At 34.3% G+C, this 20,282-nt stretch overlaps 1 pseudogene; it reads left to right on the top strand.

Moving 5' to 3' along the window:
• Positions 1-19,598, top strand: part of LOC149249989 (gibberellin 20 oxidase 1-like) — a 35,493-nt pseudogene extending 15,895 nt beyond the window's left edge.
• The last annotated feature ends 684 nt before the right edge of the window (positions 19,599-20,282 follow it).

The raw sequence follows: 20,282 nt of genomic DNA on the forward strand, positions 1-20,282 counted from the left end.
TCTATAATAGTATTCTAAGATTCTCTACTTCCTCTCCATTTCTCGGTCCTGTAATAGTTTCTCTTACTTCTTGAACAAATGCTTCACTTCTCTCCTTCAAATGGTGAAATAGTAGACTATTTATACTTATTGGTCATTGTGCATTTGATCTTACATGAACAATTTGAATTGAACCCGACTTGTAGGTTAGTAATGAAGGCCGACTTGATTATCTTATGTTTGGAGGCCAACTTTGAAGGATGAATGGTAATCCTTTTGGGAGAAGGAACTCATTTGGTGGAGGATATATTTAGACACAAAAGCATTTTCCTTTCTTGACCTTAAGGAACCTAAGAAGGGTCTCTTACAAAAATGACTTTGACTTTGACTCAACAAAAATTTGGCTTCACAATTTCCAAAAAATGTATTTGAAGGAAAACATTTAAGCAAATAGATTTCATAGCCTACCACTTTCTCACTCCGTGTTGACTTTTCCATAATGGCTATGTTGTCTATTAACACAAGATTTCCTTGTAAAACAATCCATTTTCAAGAGTCGATGATAAAAAGTGAAAGAGATCAAAATTATGTTCGTTATGCAAGTGTCAACTCCTTAGGAATATGTGGAATGAGATATAATTCGAGCACAACATCCCTTTCAATATGTTTGATCATATTGCTTACTTATGGAGAGGTTCCAAAATATTTCTTTATTAAGGTTGTAATCAATGCTATAGAAAAAAATCAGAATGAACTTAAAGATGAAATAAAAGCCTCGAAATTTGTAAAGAAATATAGATATTTAGATCACAACCACATATGTCTTATAATGTTATCATGTGGAATTTGTTTTCATGAATGAATGCTTATTGGACTGATCAGAACCACCCTTGGGGTACCATGAATGAAATGTGAAGCAATAATCTCAAAATAGTTATATGGAATAAGCACATGCTCCTAGGGGCGATGCAGGGGAAAAACTATGGATAGCTATAAACATAGATCCTATTAGAGTTTACATAGAACCAGGCCATTAGTTAGTCCCTTGATGTCGATAGGAAAGAGAGAGGAAAATCGTATAAGCCCAAAATCAATCCAAAAGAATATGTGCTCCAACTTATCCAAAATATGGCAAACTAGTAGTTGAATGAGCGCATGATGGGATAACAACTCATGTTTACCCCCTTTTTTGCCTTAAAAATCATTCCATTTATGGATTGTAGGAGGAAGTATGGCACATTTATGGTCTCTACAAGTTATAAGTGTGGTTGTTTTCTAGTTGGTATAGGAGTTTGAATTGATAAACATAAATTATACTTAGCCTTCCTTCATAGGAGATGTATTTTAAAAATATGATATGCTACCCCATTTGTACTAGTGTATGTTCATCCAAGCCCTCATTTCAAGAGCACCCAACTTTCCCATTGTGGATTCAACAAAGCCTTAGGTTGACACAAAGTCTTGGAACCTCCTTAAGCCTACATAGCCTCTCACATCACTGGATAAAATCCAAATGTAGGATTATTCCTTTTTGTAACCTTTGTAAGTCCTTTATTATATTACTAAATAGATCCAATTTTTTTAAATATGGGTTTCCATTTTAAGACAAGATCTAGATACTTGATCTAGATATCATGTACAAAACAAATGTATTTGGGAATTTAAATATCTAAAATTTCTTGTATCCAAAACTATCGATGAAGATTAGATCTAGATGACGAAAGTTTGAGACGTTTGGATCTCATGTCACCTCCACATCTATGCTTATTTCTTTACAATTGGATTATTGAATGGGATGTGGGGACCAAATTTTATACCTTTTAAGTGTTTATTTGTGGATAGAATCATGAAGTGGAACGTTCGGTGTGGAAATTTGGATAATTTGGGTTTTCACTTTGAGTTAATTATTTTTATGAAGTCCATATTTGAAGGGAAGCATCATCTTCTTCTATATCTTAAAAGAAGCCAATAACACTTAATAAAGAGCAAGAAACATGCTTCAATTCACTCATTCTCCATTCTACTAGTGTTAATTCTATGGATATCTGCAAGAATAGCATGTTGAATAATTAAAAAAGGATGTCCATCATGCAGGGTTTTTGACAAACTTGATTGAAGGAGTCTCATAATTTTCCCAAGCAATATTTAGATCTTTTTTAGATCACCTTTACTAAATATCATTTCCTTGTGTTGTTACAAATAATTTTAAGCTTCATGCCTTCAACACATACTAATGTCCCACATAATGTCTCACCATATATGACCAATAAATACCTCATACATTACTAAATTTTCACACCCTTGTTATTCGTACAATAAATTATACTCACAATATAAACAATTCTTGATGGCATGCCCTTACCAATAATCCCCACATGAACAAACTCCATCCTTAAAATGATGAAAATGATTTGCATCCCTCCTAACAATTTCTTGCTTGACAATCCTAGATATGAACTTGGTGGCATTGTGGAAGTCTCCATAAACATGAAGGTTCTTTGTGATCCGGATAGTTGTCCCACGCCATGTGTTGTTAAGGCCAAAAGAAATTTCCAGCTTTTCGTTATGACTAAAAAGCATGTGTTCCTTTGCCTCCTCCTCAAAATCATGAAGCACAAAATTTGTGTTAGGTATATACCCTAAATCCTCCATCTTCCTAGTTAAGGTTTACAATGTTGCATAAATTTGATCAGATTGAGGATGAGATGTGTCCCCTATAAGGAATGCATGTACCCTATTGTTTAGTTCAATCATACTACATCCTAGTTTCTTTTCTAGACCCTTGTCTTTATCAATAACCTTACATTTTCTATGTTATTCCACCTTCCAACCACTACATATATGTTTTACAATAATACATAATATCCAACATCTTTAGGCTTCCAATTCAAAAGATGTTCAATGACATGTTCTCCAAGCTCTATATTATAGTGAATTATGCAAGCATCAAGTAAGGCTCACCAAACAACAACATCAAGTTCTACTAACATCCTTTTGATGAATTCAAGTGCCTCATCTAAATGGCCAACATGGCTAAGAAGGTCAACCATGCATGCATACTGCTTCACCTGAGGTGTGATGCTATACTCTTGGTTCATGCAATGAAAATAGTGCCAGCCTTCTTCTACTAAACCTGCATGACTACATGTTGACAGAACAGAAGTGAAGGTGATGTGGTTTGGTTTTAGGACTAACAATTGCATTTTTGAAAAGAGGGAAAGAGCATCCTGACCATGGCCATGTACTCCATAGCCCCTAATCATTTCACTCCAGACCACAACATTTTTTTCATAGATTTTGTTAAAAACTTGCTAGGCATTCTCTATACTACCACATTTGGCATACATATCTACGAGGGTTGTACCTAAAAAAACACAAATTGTCACTTCTAGCACCATGTCCAAGGTCAAGAAACCATGAATAAAAATATCCCTAAATTTCATCTACCAAAAGGTCTATAAGATACAATTAAGGAGTTAGGGTTTCACCATACACCTCGCATAGTTTCAGAACAAACCAAAAGTTAACAATTTAGGTCATGGAATCATCACTACTTATCCATTTCCTTACACAAGATCATTTTTTTCCCTTAATGCACTCACTTCCTTTGGGAAATCCTTCCTAGCAAGGTTATCAACTCAGGTCCAAGTTGTTGATTGTCTTTTGGGAGAGATGATGTGGTAGTATGTGGCTCAAATACAACCAATTCACATCATGAAGATCAGGGTGTCCAAGTTTGTATCTTAGCCCAAGTCTCATTTCTCACTACAACCATATATTTCTTATCATAATTTTTGAATTTCCATTTACTAGCCACTAAATCATCTCAATCACTATAGGTTGACATGAGGTTTCAAGATTATGGATTCAAGATGGAAGTTGGAGACATTGTAGACTTGGAAAAAAATTGAATGTCATGGAGGATGGAAGTTGAACCTGGTCGAAACCAAAATCATGCTTCATATAGATTTGTTTATGTATGAGACATGTTCTCAACAAAAATTCCAATGGATTAATATTTAGACAAATATTGTATGATTACTAGTGAGTTCACGAGTTCACACATTGCAAGGGAATGCTTATCCATTCAACCATCCATTTCCTCCCCTATTGTGGACTCATAACCCTCTTTTATCCTAACAAACTTCTTTGGGAATTATATTGGTTTTATCCTTATAATTTTTTAACACATGACATTGAGTATCAAGGGGGCACCGCCACATGGTATCTAAGGCAATATAAAGCACTGCTAATCTTAGTTACAAACCCATGTCCAAACACTTCATCAAAACCTCTTTGGTAATGAGCATATTGGTCATTGCTTGGACCATATACTCCAACAACATCCAAAATGAAATACATTCTCTCCAATAACTTTGGATTGTGGTGCAAATAATCTAGGCCCCTACAAACTTGTGAGTGAGGCATATCATGAAGCATCCAAGTGCCTCATCATAGTGAAATGTTCCATTAAGTGTACCAATCCTTTTCATGGTTTTCCCTGTCTCTTCTTTAGACATATCCATAACATTCAACAAAGAAGCCATTGTCAAAAAATGCTTGACTGAATACAAACTTCTAATAGTGAAACTCCAATATGAGACTACAACTTCGTGCAACAAGAGAACATTGATGTCTCTTAGCAAGCTTTATAGTGTATATTACATTTATCTATGAAATAAAGTGATTTTGGTTGGACTGGCCAACATGTCTTGAAGTGAAGGACCAACGAACATGTTTTTTATTTGTGTCCTATAATGCTACCACGTATCTATACCCTTAAATGTATTCGATATAACCCTGTCATGCACCATTCTAGAATCGACTAAGCATTTATTTTTTATGGAAACTAGTTACAATAAAGAATAGTTCCACAAATCTAAATATTTAAAGGAAAAAAAATATGAAAATGTTTGTGAGCTGTAGGCACTAATGTAGGGATGATCCCTTACACTCAAACTATGTAAGCTCAAGATCCATACTCATCATTTCTATTAGCTGCCAATTATGGAATTCCACTAGAAGGTATTGGTCCCTAAAAATAAAGCAATCACATCATTGTTTGTTCATATCCAACATTTGTGCCCAAATCATATATATATATATATATATAAGGTATTTCTAGTAGGTATGAAATTTTTTTTATAGGAGACAAAGTTCTAAATGTTAAGATATGAAGAGAAAATACAAGGACTACTCAATGGGCATCCATGGTAAATTCTTCAAAATCTTGTAGGTGACAAGGTCTAGTTTTGGAGCATATATACCTTGATATGCGAGAACACCATGCATAACGACATGGATAGTTGATATCTAACTAATATTCCATGTTATTCCACATTGGCCACTTATGAATTTTTAGTCACCATGATCTAGTTTCTTACAATGTTTCCCAACAGTTCCCACAAAAAGAAATGGTTATGCAACAATAGTGCAAAATCCTTTCCTAGCTTGATTTGCATATGGTACTTTGGACAACACCCTTATAAATTTTCATTTTTCTTTCTTTGGGAAAAAATATCCATGCATCCTATAGTCAAAGACGATCATTCCAAAAGTGGTATCTTAAAGGAAACTTCCCAAGTTACGCTCATTAAGAGGATATAGGTGGTCAGATGAGAACGAAAGTGTACTCTTCTCTTGTTGGAAGTTGGCAACCTGAGGATGGTCAATATGGTGGGAAGGGATCCATTTTTCTTCAATTTTCTAAAGGAATTTTGATACGCTTCATTGCAACACTTAAAGAAGCTACTTGGAGTCAAGGTTTGACTTGTGATGTTGGGAATTCACATCATAATTTGACTCTTATGGAAAAATAATTTGTCACTTAGCCTTCCATTGCATAGGTAATGCAAGATAAAGATAATTTTTTCAAAGAGGAGATGACAAGATATAGGAAGATGTCAAAATTTCATGGATTGGGATTGATTGTATTTGTAGACTGGTATAATGTAGAGATAATAGAAAAGATGAAATTTTTTTATGATGGAAATGTTAGTACCATAACACTCCCGTCGAATAGAACTCCCTTCCGTTGCGTATCCGATGATTCATCGTCGATTTGAAAGCGTCAGTGCGACAACACTTTTGTCGCAAAATTTACTTATTTCGTCGATTACCTAACACCTCAACGTCGGTTTGTTCCATCGAACAAAACAACCTATGTGTTGAATATCCAACTGCATACTAGTGTGCGACCTACCAGATATTCGACGAATACTCTCGTCGAACAAAACTCCTTTCTGTCGCATATCCAACGATTCACTGTCGGCTTGTCGAAGCGACAACACTTATGTAACACAATTTAATTATTCTGACGATAACTCGACTCCTCGTCATCGGTTTGTTCTGACAAACAAAAATATCTGTGTCGAATATCTAACTGTGAACTGGTGCACAACCTGCCAAATATCCTACGCTATATCCATCGGATATCTGATGATTTCTAGCATCGCAACTCTGACTTATAAACGTTGGTTTTTTAATGACCATTTCATCCTTTTTATGTGTTGTATAATCTACAAATGAACCATCGCATATTCAATGATAACTAAACTGTCGATTTTTCGGAAGAATGCCAGTGACGATTCGATAAACAGCAATGTGGCAAATAATTGACATCAATAAGTCGCATATCCAACTAATAACCGTCATATTTTGGCCCCATTAGTACTAGTGTTTCTCTTAGTTAGTATGGCATGACAACCTACCACTCCATTCACATATCTCGATATCGATGCCCCAATTCCTTACTTAGTCACTTTTCTAAAAGTCGAGATGAAATGACAACCCAAACCCTACTTAACCCTTACACCCCATCCCGACTCTCAACATCCTAATTTACCCTATCCTGAATCCTGATATCTCAATTTACCTTATCCCGAATTTGGGATCCCATGTATCCCAATATCTTGATTTCCTTACATCTAAACTCGCATATATCTAGATATCTCGATTTCCCTGCATCCTAACTTACACACTTGCCCACATCACCATCTCGACTCACGTATTTTTTCATATTTAGCCATTTTCTGATCAAATTAATATAAAGTATTATTTTTAGGTGAATTAAAGACTCACTATCATGACATCCTAAGAAAAATTTAGTTGGTTTTCAAAAATGAGATCACATGGCTATTACCTCAAGAAAGGAATGTCATTAATATACCATTATGAAATGATACGATAAGTGGTTGGTGGATTTAGTAAAATTCAATATAACTTTCCTCGTTAAGAGGAAATTAATATTTTATTACCACCAAGTGCCTCGAGGTTACCAAAAGAAAAAATGGTGAGTAGAAAGAAGGATCCTGATTATGGAGGAACTCTTAATATGCTTAGAAGGGAGAATTGACTTTGAAAAGTCTATTGCATATAACTGGTATTCTGAATTACCAGAAGAGAAGCAAAGTACCAACCAAGCTTGGGTGACTTGAATAGTAAAAGCAATATGTATGGCTAAAACATCTAACTTCACATATGTTGTTTCATGGTGCACAACAAATTTTGATATGCTAAAAATGATGGTCCACCTTGAAGAAACTGCTAGAAATGGTGTACAACTAATGCCAAGCCTTTTCAGAAGAATGTGATGACTACAAACTCCACACAAAGTTTTCAAAATTAGTGAAGCGAATGAATTCATCAAGATTCAGGGAAGATGTAGTGAAATTCTAAGAAGTTTCCTAAAGAAGCCTTCGCCTACTTCAATATATATTTCTCAAATTCAAGTAAACACACTAAATAACCCATACAAAGAATTTGCATGGATTTTAGCAAGAATTATTGGTCACGAATCCACTGAACATGTGCCTGGATATTCTCTGCATTCTCCACTATTGAGTCAATGAGGGAGCTATATTTGATTGGGTTGGTATTATTTCCAATGAGATATCTTAGCAATTAGGTAATTTTGAAAGTAGAAAAAGGTTTTTCATGGATTCTTATTTGGTCTATGACTTTATCTATGTAAATATATTTAAATACCCTCCTACTACTCAAAATGTGAATATAGACAAAAATCTTGCTTAATTCTAGTATCCTCTATTGTGGAAGCATAAGACCCCCTTTCACTTTTATCAAGTTCAAAATTCTTTTTGTCATAATATTTAGGAAGATAGTTTTTGGTCATGATAGAGGAAAACTCTCTAATGATGTTAAGGCATCTCTTTCAATAAAGGGCATTTTTTATGCCAAGAGGAATTTTTTTAAATTAGACTCTTTGGTTAAGAAATAAAGCCTCTGCTCTTTCCATATTATGTTTCTGATAAATTATTCATTGTTGAAGTATGCCAACAATACACATATTGGGTACATTTCGCCAATGAAAATAGCATAAAACAATTCATTCCTACTCCTTTCAAAATTGGAGATTTTAGAGTGAAATTTATTATCCATTTAGATGAAATTGCTTCATATTTTGACTCTTTCAACATGATCCAAGTACACTCTTGTAAATCCCCGATCAGGGTGTGAAACAGTTGGAGGCCCACTGGGTTTGATTGATATGAAGGAGCCTTTGTTGGTTTGGGATGGTGGGTGGTATCCCCCACGCCCTCACATGCTTATTCACTGTGATAACATGAAGCATCACAGATCATGGCAGATCCACGATGTGAAGGTTGGTAACCCTTGGCACCTGCAGGTGGTGAGAGCAGAGGTGGAGTTAAGATGATCTGTCCAACGTATAAACTCGGGTCCTCAGCTTCTTAGGGAGCCTAATTTTGATGTTTACAAGTTCGCAATGCCAAGAACGCAAGAGGTATACCCAACTATTGCCTGTCTTTGTTCGAGGTTGGCATATAAAGTCTGGTATGTTATAATTCTATCTTTGTATTTTGGGTTGGGGGCTGCTACTCGTAATAAGCCTCACATCCGGAGGGGAAAGGAAACACTGGTTAAATTAGAAGTTTTTGTGACTCGCAATATTTTCCTTCTCAACTATGTAATACCGATTTCTATCTTTTTTGGCAACATCCTTTGTCGCATGGGCATGTTTACTGGTTTCTGTTTTTTTTCTCATGATGTTTCCTCTACATGTTGATAATTAGGTTCCCTGTTTTAAGCTTGAATTGTCTGGGCAAGCCCTGTGGAGAGTAAGGGTTCAGGTAAATGTTTAGGGCCAAGTTTATGGACTCAGGGCTCAGGGGTGCATGGGGGACACCATTTTTATTCTAGTGGTACCTCCCACTCCTGGAGGGTTACTGTTTATATATGCTTGTTGGCTCAGGTGGTGGAATTTTGAAGGGATGTAGTGTCATCCGACGTTTGATTTTTATTTTTTTTCTCTGGTCATACATTAAATTAACTCTTGTCTTTCAGGTGGTTCTTTGTACAAATCATATTCCAGGGCCACCTACGTTGTATCCACTTGCGACCTTTGTATAGTGGGCTAGTTTATGAGCACGGGAAGGTGGGAGAAGGGTGAATAAATGGGGCCTGGAACCTCGGGCCGAAGTGGAAGGGGATGCAGACACCAGGAAAGCAAAAGTAAAGAAGTTGGTTTGTCTTTTGGTCAGACTACGCGACAGAGGGGTCGGAAAACAAACTTTGAGATTATTCAAGCCACAATTCAGGCATACTGCGAAGGGACCCCGACACGGGTGAAACAATTGATCACGACCTCAGAGGTATAGTTGATTTGAAAGTTGAGCTTGAACCATCAGCTAAAGCTTAGGGAGAGCTAATCATGGACCCTAGGTACACTCGCATCTGTCTCACCCTATTTAGATAGTTCATCCATCTCTACTGGTTAATGAAATGCATAGTGGCCAAAGCAATGGCTATGACCACCAACACAACAACATAAAGTGAGCCCGAGTAGGGCCTCCCAGACATTCAAAAAGAGCTCTAGCTTATTCAACTTCAGTTGCAGAATCAAAACCTCACTTGGGTTGCATTGAGCGGCATATCCCATGTCTGTCGCAATTTGAATTGTCAAGATCAAATGCTAAAGATCATGCTCCATTGGAATGGTCAAATGATTAGTTACTTGAAGTTATGCTTATTAATTTTGCTTAGTTTTGGTTGTATATTTCAGGTAGCATTTTTGTTTTCAGTGTTATGCTTACTAGTTGGTTTCCATAATATCAACCTTATAAGGCTTGGTTAAATAGACTCAAACTATTTATGTTTTGGATAGCTTATAATGTGATTCGGTGGCGAATAGACCTAGTTTCCTATTGGGCAGGTTGAGGCCACCAAACAACTTATATATTTGTAACTTGCCTGTTTAGAGAAATGAATGAAAGGTACTTCTAAGCTTACAAAAAAAAGTACACTCTTGTAAATGTTTTGATTCATGTATATTATTCTCTGTACATATGACTTATATTAAGTGTTCTTTAAGTATTAGTACACAATTAGAAGAAGCATTTGGGGACAATCAAAGTCAAAGTTAGAAGAAGAACATGAAGATAATCATCGTGATGATGATATTAATATCTTGGTTAGTATTAATGAAAAACAAAAGCACTAGGGACAACCTACAACCATTACTAAACATAGTCCCCCAATAATTCTCATAAAATTTATTCCATTTCTAAAATTTAAGGACAAATAAAAATATTCAAGGAGAAGAGGATTGTTATAGAAAACGTTGGTGGTAGAGGAGGCATTGACCCTCCTAGAAGGTCGACTGAAATATCACATATTACTCTCACTAGTTTTAAAGAGAAAGAGGAAGAATAAAGGATAAGCTTCCAAAGAATACCAAGAGGAACAAATTGTCTCCCAAAATATGGAGGCTGATGTTGTCACTGAAGTCCCTAGTTGGATTGAAAAACAAATATTGGAAAACATATTTCTTAATGAATAAGTTGTTATTCAGTACCCTATTATTTTTGAAGAAGAATCGTTAACATTACACAATGCTGGAATTGATAGGCATTCAAAGAAATTACAAATTGGAAAGGTCAAAGTAAAATATAAGAAAGTAGTGGAACAATATAATTTTGACCTCAACATCAAAGAAACTAGATCTTCTCAAGTTTTAAAGTTACATCACGCAACAGGGGATGCTCGAGTATTTCATAAATGAGTAAGAGATGGGAATCATTATCTTAAAGAAGAGAATTAATGAATTGGAAGCTACTTTATGTCTGAAACCATTATTTGTTGAACCATTGAATACATTAATACCCATTGAATACTTTTTTGAACCAAGTGAAAAAATGAAAGGAGCCTTAAATATATTGGCGAAGGTTAGAAAATATATGGTTGAAAATATTTACAAGAGACTTGTTGTAATGTTGTGTTGTTCAACATTCCCTAATCAATTTGAAGGTCATTTTTTTTCTTTTTTGAAAGTGAAAGTTGATCCTCATGAAGACCCAAAAATTTTAAGAGTTTAAAATCAGTTCAAGATGTGTTGCTTCCTTACATAAGGTTAATTAAATGGTTTCTACTTCAAAAATTTAAAAGGTTTCTAAAAAGAAATAAACTATGTGTATTCATTCTTTCATTTGATAACGCTATATCTCAGCTCACCCAACACTTTAAAAAATCTAAAAACAAGGTCATTCACTTAGGACATTACCAATTTTCATTTTGTCTTCCTAAATTGATCCATTGAACCATTTCTCCTTTTTCGCCCTTTTATAATTTACCTTTTACATTTATCATTTCTTATTTTACCTTTTCAATTTACCATCAACCATTATCCATTTTCCATTATTTTTTATCTACCCCCATATTTTTTTGGAATTCTCCATACTTCCATGTTTCCAAACTTAGCCTTTCCACTTTCCATTTTCCTCTCTTTTTCCCTTTTTACCATTTATATAATTGTCCCCAACCTTCATAATTAGTTTCCTTCACATCAAATATATGCTATTTTGTCACCTTCATAATTATTTTTGAGGATCCTTTGTGTGGAAGTTTTGGTGCATACTCCCTCCCAACTCCACACACCCTTTATTACAAATTAACCTTTATTTACTTTTACTTCTTCGCACTTAGAAAAAATTACACCTTCATAATTCCTCTACACTCTTTGCATATATGTTATAACACTTATTTACTTGTGAGGATCCATTTATTAGTTACTTAATTTTACCTTTATTTAATTTTACTTCTTTACGCTTGGAATATTTTCCACCATTATAATTACCCTACACTCTTTGCATATATGTTATAACACATTTCTTTTTTTTAGTATCCTTTGTGTAGAAGTTTTGGTGCATGCTTCCCTGCAGCTTCACACACCTCACATGCCCTTTACTTTTACTTCTTCACACTTAGAATGTTTTACAAATTCATGCATCTTACCTCCACATTATTTTATTATTATTTATCATATCAGTTTTATCCTAAATTCCTTTGGAATATCTCCCTATGACACATGGCATCTAGTTGGACATATCCTGGAGACATTTGGAAGGCACTGATTGGACATTGATGACTGGATGATAAGCAGGTAGACAAAGGAAAAAAAATTACACCGCACAAATTGCACAAAGTCTCATGACTCTCTATGCTTAATATATAAGCAATATGGTGGAGGAATATTCATAAATAAGGTGAAGTATATTACCACTATGCATGTGGGATTAAAAAACAAATTTATAATCAAAATCCAAGATTCACATGGAATAGATCAATCACTGCTAGGTCACTATTTTCCAGAGGCCATAATTGAGTTCATGATGTCTAAATTGGGAAAAAGAGAGCTTGTTGGAAAGTTGGAAGCATGAAGAACACCTGGGAATGGTTTACACATCCGTGACCATTTTGGACATATCACCAAATTATTTTGAAATTAATTTATAAAAAAACGAAATCTAGATATCTAAAATGGGATACAATTTGGAGGTTGAATTCCTACTTCGTGTTTTAATGGATCTTCATTTAGTTAACACAAATTAGAAAAACCTAACCATCAAGTAGTTGCAAAGATGAAGAGAAAATTATAAAAGAAAGAAATCACTTTCAGAAAAGAAGTTGGGGTTTTTGTTGAAGATGAGTTTTCCTTTCCAAAAGATCTTATGTATTAGCCTGCTCAACTTTTCCTCTCATCTATTCTTATACATTCACATTTCCATTAGTTTTTCCATGTTTGGTGACTACAATAAGATATAGGTCTAATTTTTGTATTATCGTCTCTTCCAAGCACTTATATTGTATTTCAGGTCCAAGGGAGTAGGATCCCTACTTGTAATAAAGCAAATGTGATTTCATTACAATTTATCTATTTGTAATTTTGGAGGCAATTTTAGTTTTCGGACAATGTTAAACTTGTCACATTGGAAGATTATTGTTAATTTCTTCCACAAAGGTATTCAAGTTTCATGTTGTAGGCGTGACTTTGTATGGTGATGTATTATTTGATTCTTGTGCAATTGAAACTTTACAAACCTGCTTGAATCTAATGTATAGGAAGACCCATCCATATTTTTATTTATTTTATCTTGCAAAGTCATAGGTAATTCTGGATTCACATTATTTTAATAGGAAGGAAAAATGCTTGTCGAAAAGATACCCCACTACATAAATTCTTTATTTTCATATTTATTTATTTTGTGCTTAATGAATAAAGTTGTTGTATTAGAGTTTTGTTGGAAGATTCGTTGTTTAGCACCGATGCATTGCATTCCTCTAAGGCTATAATGAGAATCTTCCACATATAAAAAAAATAGTACCACCTCTCTAAAAATGAAGAGGGAATCTCAATAATTCTCTAGGAGGTTGAATCTTATTCTTAATAGGAAAAGGGATCAACATCTTATAATCATGGGAATTGACATGGAGTTCACTTACTATTACTTCCCAACTTACTTCTTATAAAGAGATTTCACAAAAATATCTTAAAGTTGATGAGTATTTTGTTAAAAATTCTCTAAGTGTTTTCATTGTCAGGGCCTTTGATATGAGTAAAATGCAAAGGAAAGAGAGAATGATTTTCTCAAACACATAAAGTATTGCTAGAAGGAGAGAATTAATTCTCTCAGATAATTTATTATTGATAGTGACAATGTTTCTACAATAATGATTAGTGTGTTCTTTAGACTTGTTGACATTCTAATGGAACTAGATGACCCACATATGGTGGTGGATGCCATACTATCACAAGAAATGATGAAAGAAAAAATAATTGAAATGTGCATCTCTTGGGATGAAACCTTTGAAACAATTAAATTTTTTTCAAAGGAAGATATTAGAAAATGGTTCGTAAATTACATCGACAGGGCTTTATGACCAGGATAATGTGATTCATCATCTAAGTACCAAATTAAATGAAGTCAAAGATGAATTCTCTAATATCTAAGTGATGCATGAAGTAAATGTAACACCAATGGAGTACTTCATCGGAAAGTGGTTAAAAGTGATATACAATGAATAGCTGAAGGATAACTATTTTCAACAACACAAAGATAGTTGGAGTGATTTGGTTTTCTTTCAAAGGAACGACATTAAATAGATACTTCATCGATGGAGAAAAGAGAGAGAACCTGCTTCCAGTATAGTAAATGCAGTAACCTCCTAGTGGAATCTTTTGATATATTCTTCTTAATTAGAAAACATCTAGACTTTAATTTCAAATTCAGTGTGAATGACAAGAGTTGATTTCTAATTGTTTTCCTCTTTTCTCTTCCTAGTCTTTTCATTTACATGGTCCATGGGATCCAAATTCAATGCACTTTGGATTAATTCATTTTAATTTTCTGAGCATTATGAACTGTGTGTGTGTGTGTGGTTCCATAGAGAACTCTCAAGGGTTCTTAACTATTACGATATCAAGAATTTGATTTAACGCATGTGATATATTGTGTGTCTCTCCTTTTGATCCTTATGATATCAATGTAAATATTATGTTAAGTTATCCGTAAATATTATATGTTTCTTTCCATCTTGCTCAATGGTACAATGTGTTATATTTACTTTTATGCTAGAAAACATTCTTTCCAAAACTTTAATTTACTCTTTAAAAGTCTAATGATGTTAATATCATTGTTAATACCATTTCCATGAGAAGACTCATTTTAGTTTTCATTCCCTTCTCTTTCTATGAATGAGATGATGTGCTTAAGTAAACCTGTTAGATGAGAGCCTTCATGGAATATTTGTTAGGGTTCTCTCTTGAGCACTCACCCATTGCATTCATTTGAATCAAAATGAAGAATCTTCCATCTATCAAGGGAGGAGTACCACCTCTACAAAACCAAGGAGAGTCTTTATTTTTCCCCACAGTATTTTCTCTCAATGTTGGTCATTTTCGTTTGAAAGAAAAAGTGATCAACAAGTACCAATAGATATGAAAAATTATATAATCATCCATTTTTTATAAACAAAGGTTCATGAAAATGAGCATTAGTCCATCTCTAAATTTGCTTCATTTATGAGTAATTTTGTATAGTAGAAGCAAAAAATTGCCACCCTAGATGTTGAATGTATTTTGTTGAAAAATATGGTTGTCAACTTGAACAAAGGAACTCAGTTAAGAAAATCCAACCAAAGAATGTCAATAAACTCAACACAAGGGTACTTTAAAGAAGATGACATGATACATCAATTAGTAGAAGATATGGAGATTGGCAAGTAAGACTATGTTCCCCCCAATTTTGGTTAACTTAGTTAATAACTTAACGAGAACTCTCTAGAGTTGTCATTTTTTTAGAGGTTGCATTTAGTGGCTATTTTCACCTCTATTTCAAAAAATGGTGCTACTAGTAGCACTTTTTTTTTCTAGAGTTAAAATTACAAAATTTTACAACCGTCATCTCTAAAGTTACGAAAAAAAACCTTAAAATCAACCATCGAAAAATAAAAGTGGTGCTTACAACATTACTCTCATTTTTTTTCACGATTGAAATTACAACTTGGTTAAAATCATGGTCTCAACATATAGTATCTTTCCAAATAAAAATTTTAAAATAGTCCCCCAAAACTAAAAGTGGTGCTACCTCTAATAGAACCCTTTTATTCAAGGTTAGTATTACAACTTGTTGGAGGTTTCGACCTTAATGATTGATATCATTGTGAGTCAAAACCACAAAATCGATTTCCAATTGAAATGTGGTGTTATAAGTAATACATTTGTTTCTTTTTGGGCTTAAACTTGCAAGGTTTTTTGGACCATCACCTAAAACACTTAAACTCTTTACAAATAAAATCATTAAAAAGGTAAGATTAATGTGTGTGTGTCTATATGTATGTGTGTGTGAGTAAAATGGAAAAATCCCTTAAACAAGAAAAATCATGCATAAAAAACAGCAAGAGTATTTTAATTTAACAAAAAGACATTTAATTAAAAATTGGTTCGTGTGTGGTGTATTCTTTGCTTGACTACTTGCACACATTATATAGTTTGTTAGGTGTAACAAGGATTGCACAGGGGCAAGAAGCCCCCCTCCATGGGTTTGGGGAAAATGCCCTTGAAAAAAATTGGCAGTTTTTTATGTCCATTTTTGGTAGTTTTCAACACATGAATTCCATTTTTAGAGGTTTTGGTGGTTTTCAACACATGATTTCCATTTTTAGAGGTTTTGGTGGTGCATGGTGGTTCAACCCATGGTTTTATAATTTCTGTTAAGGAACCATAGTTTTATTTTAATCCAAGGTAAATGGATTGGGAATTTATGGATGTCGCACGATATAAATTTTGTTTTGTAATATTGTAAGAAGGATGTGCTGGAAAATCTTTCTAGTTTTCCAAGTTTTGGGTTTCTAGAGTAAAATCTCTATGTTAATGTGTGTGTGTGAGAGAGTGTGTCATTACATAATTTTTAGTTTTTTACTAAGAATTTGTTTGCAACACTTAGCTATACATGGTTAAACCTTACATTTGGAATTAGAGTAGTTTTGGCTTTAAAGAGACACTTTTATGGATAAGAGGTTTTGTTCGGGCCTATTGCAGACCTTTTTATAGCGAGGATTTGAAAAATCAATTCTTGTGGTGAAATGAAAAGGTAAGCAATTCAAAGATAAGGATCAAGAAATTCAATGGGAATATTTTTGTGCTATGGAATCTCAAAATGGAAGATCTATTGGTGGACGGAGATCAATGGATCATTCTGGATCTGGGTTCTCCATCAATGATGATGTCGATAGGTAACTAAACCAATTTTGATTGAAAGGTAAGGAGCACAATACGACTATGCTCTTAGATTCAATATTATAGAATATTTCTTGAGAAGTTACAATGAAGGCGTTATGAAGAAAGTTAGGGGCTTTTTTATTAGGGTAAACTAGACTTGGTGAAAGAGTCAAAATTGTTAGGTCTACAACAGTGGTTTCTAGCACATGGTTTTGGTGGCCCATGGTATTAGAGCCCATGGATTACATGTGATGAAGCCTTTAAAAGGCTTGGGGATTCTCCATTGTAATGTGCTTGAGTTGAGCAGAGGGCTCACTTGGCTAGGCTAGGATGTTGGTTGGCTTGGTTGCTTTTATGTCAAGGCATAGTTGCGTTTAAGCCATAAGATAATAATAGATCTATTAGTTGGTTTTTGCCATTTTTGGTTTTCCATGTTAAAATATTTGTGTTTTATGTGTTATGGTTGCTATACCTTGCAATTTCTTTATTTCTAATAGTGGTAGTAGAGCCAAGGGACAATGGCATGTAGAAGGAGGTGATGGTTGCAAATACCAGTACATTCTATGTTGAAGTTGAAGCTAACATAGAGAAGTATGATTGACATTTGACTAACATAAGTGAAGATCATCTGAGAAGAACTAGAGATCCAACAGGGTGAGATGTGGCTAACAGGGTGACATGCAACCACAAAAGAAATATTTGGTGAGGAGAGCACCTAGTGTGAGTAGATATGTAGACAAAAGAGAATGGAAGTGTAAGTTCTATAAAAAAATAACAAAAAAAACTTTGGAGATCAAACTTGTAAATTACATGTATATTGGCATACAAATGTATGACTTGGCTAAGCATGCGTACCCTATTGGTAAAGTCTTGAAATAAACCTAAGTGATATGAAAGGATAACATGTCGATTTCCCAAGTCAAGTTTAAAGGGGGGAATGTTAGGGTATACTTGACTTGGTGAAATAGTCAAATTCGTTAGGTCTAGAGTGGTAGTTTCAGACACATGGTTTTAGTGCCCCATAATTTTATCGTTTTATTCAAAATATATTTAATATATGTTAAATAAGATTCCATTTAAAGAAGCCATAAAACATGAATTATTTAAAATTCTCTCTATCTCTATATAGTTTAATATGCTCTTCTTTTATATATATTTTTATTTTTTATATATTAATTTAAAATCCAAAATAAGAGTTGAATAAAACTATTAAAAAAATCTATATATGAACTTCCTTTTATATAGCCTTTTATTTATTACATCGTAAGGCATTTCCCTTTGAGAACAACTCTCCCAACTGCCACTCTATAACAATCTGCACCATTGGATGGAATGTTAGACGATTGAAGATTTTTAGGTCGTCAGATTAATAGTTAATAGATAATAGTTAAGAGAAAACTAATAATTAGGGCACATAATGGGCATTCAAAAAGTAACCAAACAACTGCTTCTTGTTGAACAATTCCTTAGTGGGTTAACACAGAGACACAATTTCGTGATGGTTTAAAGTGGAGGCTTATTCCCCTCTTGATTCTCTAGAAGACGTTCTAGAAGAGGGTTTCTCTTGCAGGGATTGGTTTATTTATTTATCAGCCCTTCCAAACTTGAGATTCAGGTTTTTTCACTGTATTACTTTTTCGATTTTAATTACAATGATAGACTAAGGTTGGTTAATTCTACTTTTTCTTGCAAGTGACCAGGGTTTGGAGGTGACGACTATTTCGAGGGGTATTTTTTATTTTCTATATTTCACTGTAAAATGAATTTGATTAATTTATTTGTATACAACCAATTATAATATTATTATTGATTTTATATTGTTACCAATTCCCATCAAAAATTTATTCAAAGAATATTGTGAAGCAATGGAAAGCTTGGCTTTAAGATTGATGAAGTTGTTGGGAATGAGTCTCGGGGTAGGGCGTCTACATCTTCAGAATTTTTTTGAAGGTCGAAATTCAATCATGAGGTTGAGCTATTATCCTCCCTAGGCGCAACCAAATCTAACACTTGGGACTGGCCCCCATTGCGATCTGGCATCCTGTACTCTCCTTCATCAGGATGAAGTGGGATGTCTAGAGATTTTGATAAATAATAAGTGGTATTATGTGCGACCCAACACTGATGCAATTGTTGTAAACATCAAAGACACATTTATGGTATGTTGCAACTTGAAACAACCTATTGATTACCTTCATTAAAATTCTGAATTCTAATTTGCAAGATGAAAATAATATTCTTAGTATTAATTGTACTCATTCTATTGTTATTAGTTTGTATTTACTATTGAATTGCATGACATGAGGTCTGTTGATTTGCAGGCACTGTCCAATGGTAAATACAAGAGATCCATCCACGGAGTAGTGGTGAACAAGAGCACACCTCACAAATCACTGACATTTTTCCTGAAACCGCCATATGAAAAAATTGTACAAACTCCAGATATCTTTTTGATTATGATAATCCTCGAAAATATCCAGATTTCACGTGGTCTGTGTTCTTGGAGTTCACTCAGACACACTAGAGATCAGACATGAATACTCTTACAGCTTTTCAGAAATGGCTCACCTCAAGAAACCAACCATAATTCCTTCATGGACATGGGTTTCCCAATAGATTTACCAAGTGTAGTATATTTTAATCTCGTTTATTAGCAAAGCCCGTGTAGTGTAGGAAATATACGAAGTGTAATTTATTTTAACTCGGTTTATTAGCCAAGCCTGTGTAGTGTAGGAAATAGATAACACAATCTTGAAGCTGAAGTTGGCAATGGCCACCTGTGGCAGAGGTGTTGGACATTACGCCCATCCCATAGTGTTATTTATGGAATTTTTATCTATAACGTATTTTTTTTTTTTTTAACATCATCGGTTGCTATATTATGTTTCGAAAAGAAAAAAGGAGGTGAAGACTACTCCCCTATAGTACATAATTATTCGTCGAATGGTGCTAGGAGAGTAGGATTTACAACAACAGAATCCTCCATGTTCCCGCCAATTAGGCTTTGAGATAAAAGCTAAACGGAAATATATCCTGACAAATTGAAGCGCTAAAAGACAACATTTGCAGAACATTATCAATCAATATTGAGATGGTTGATATGCCTGACTATTATAGTTGTAGAGAAGCCTGATATGCCTGATTGAAGTGCCTAGCTGATCCGCGCCAAAATAGTAGATGAGGACCAATCCCGAGAAAAAGAAAGGCCTGAGGCTCGATCTTGGAACGCTACTCTTGGAGACGCTCCTAGAGGGGTGCCCAAATATTCTAG

This window comes from Pinus tabuliformis, chromosome 7 (genome assembly GCF_031772625.1).
Source record: "Pinus tabuliformis cultivar Carrire ecotype Pingquan chromosome 7, CPIR1, whole genome shotgun sequence".
Classification (NCBI taxonomy): domain Eukaryota; kingdom Viridiplantae; phylum Streptophyta; class Pinopsida; order Pinales; family Pinaceae; genus Pinus; species Pinus tabuliformis.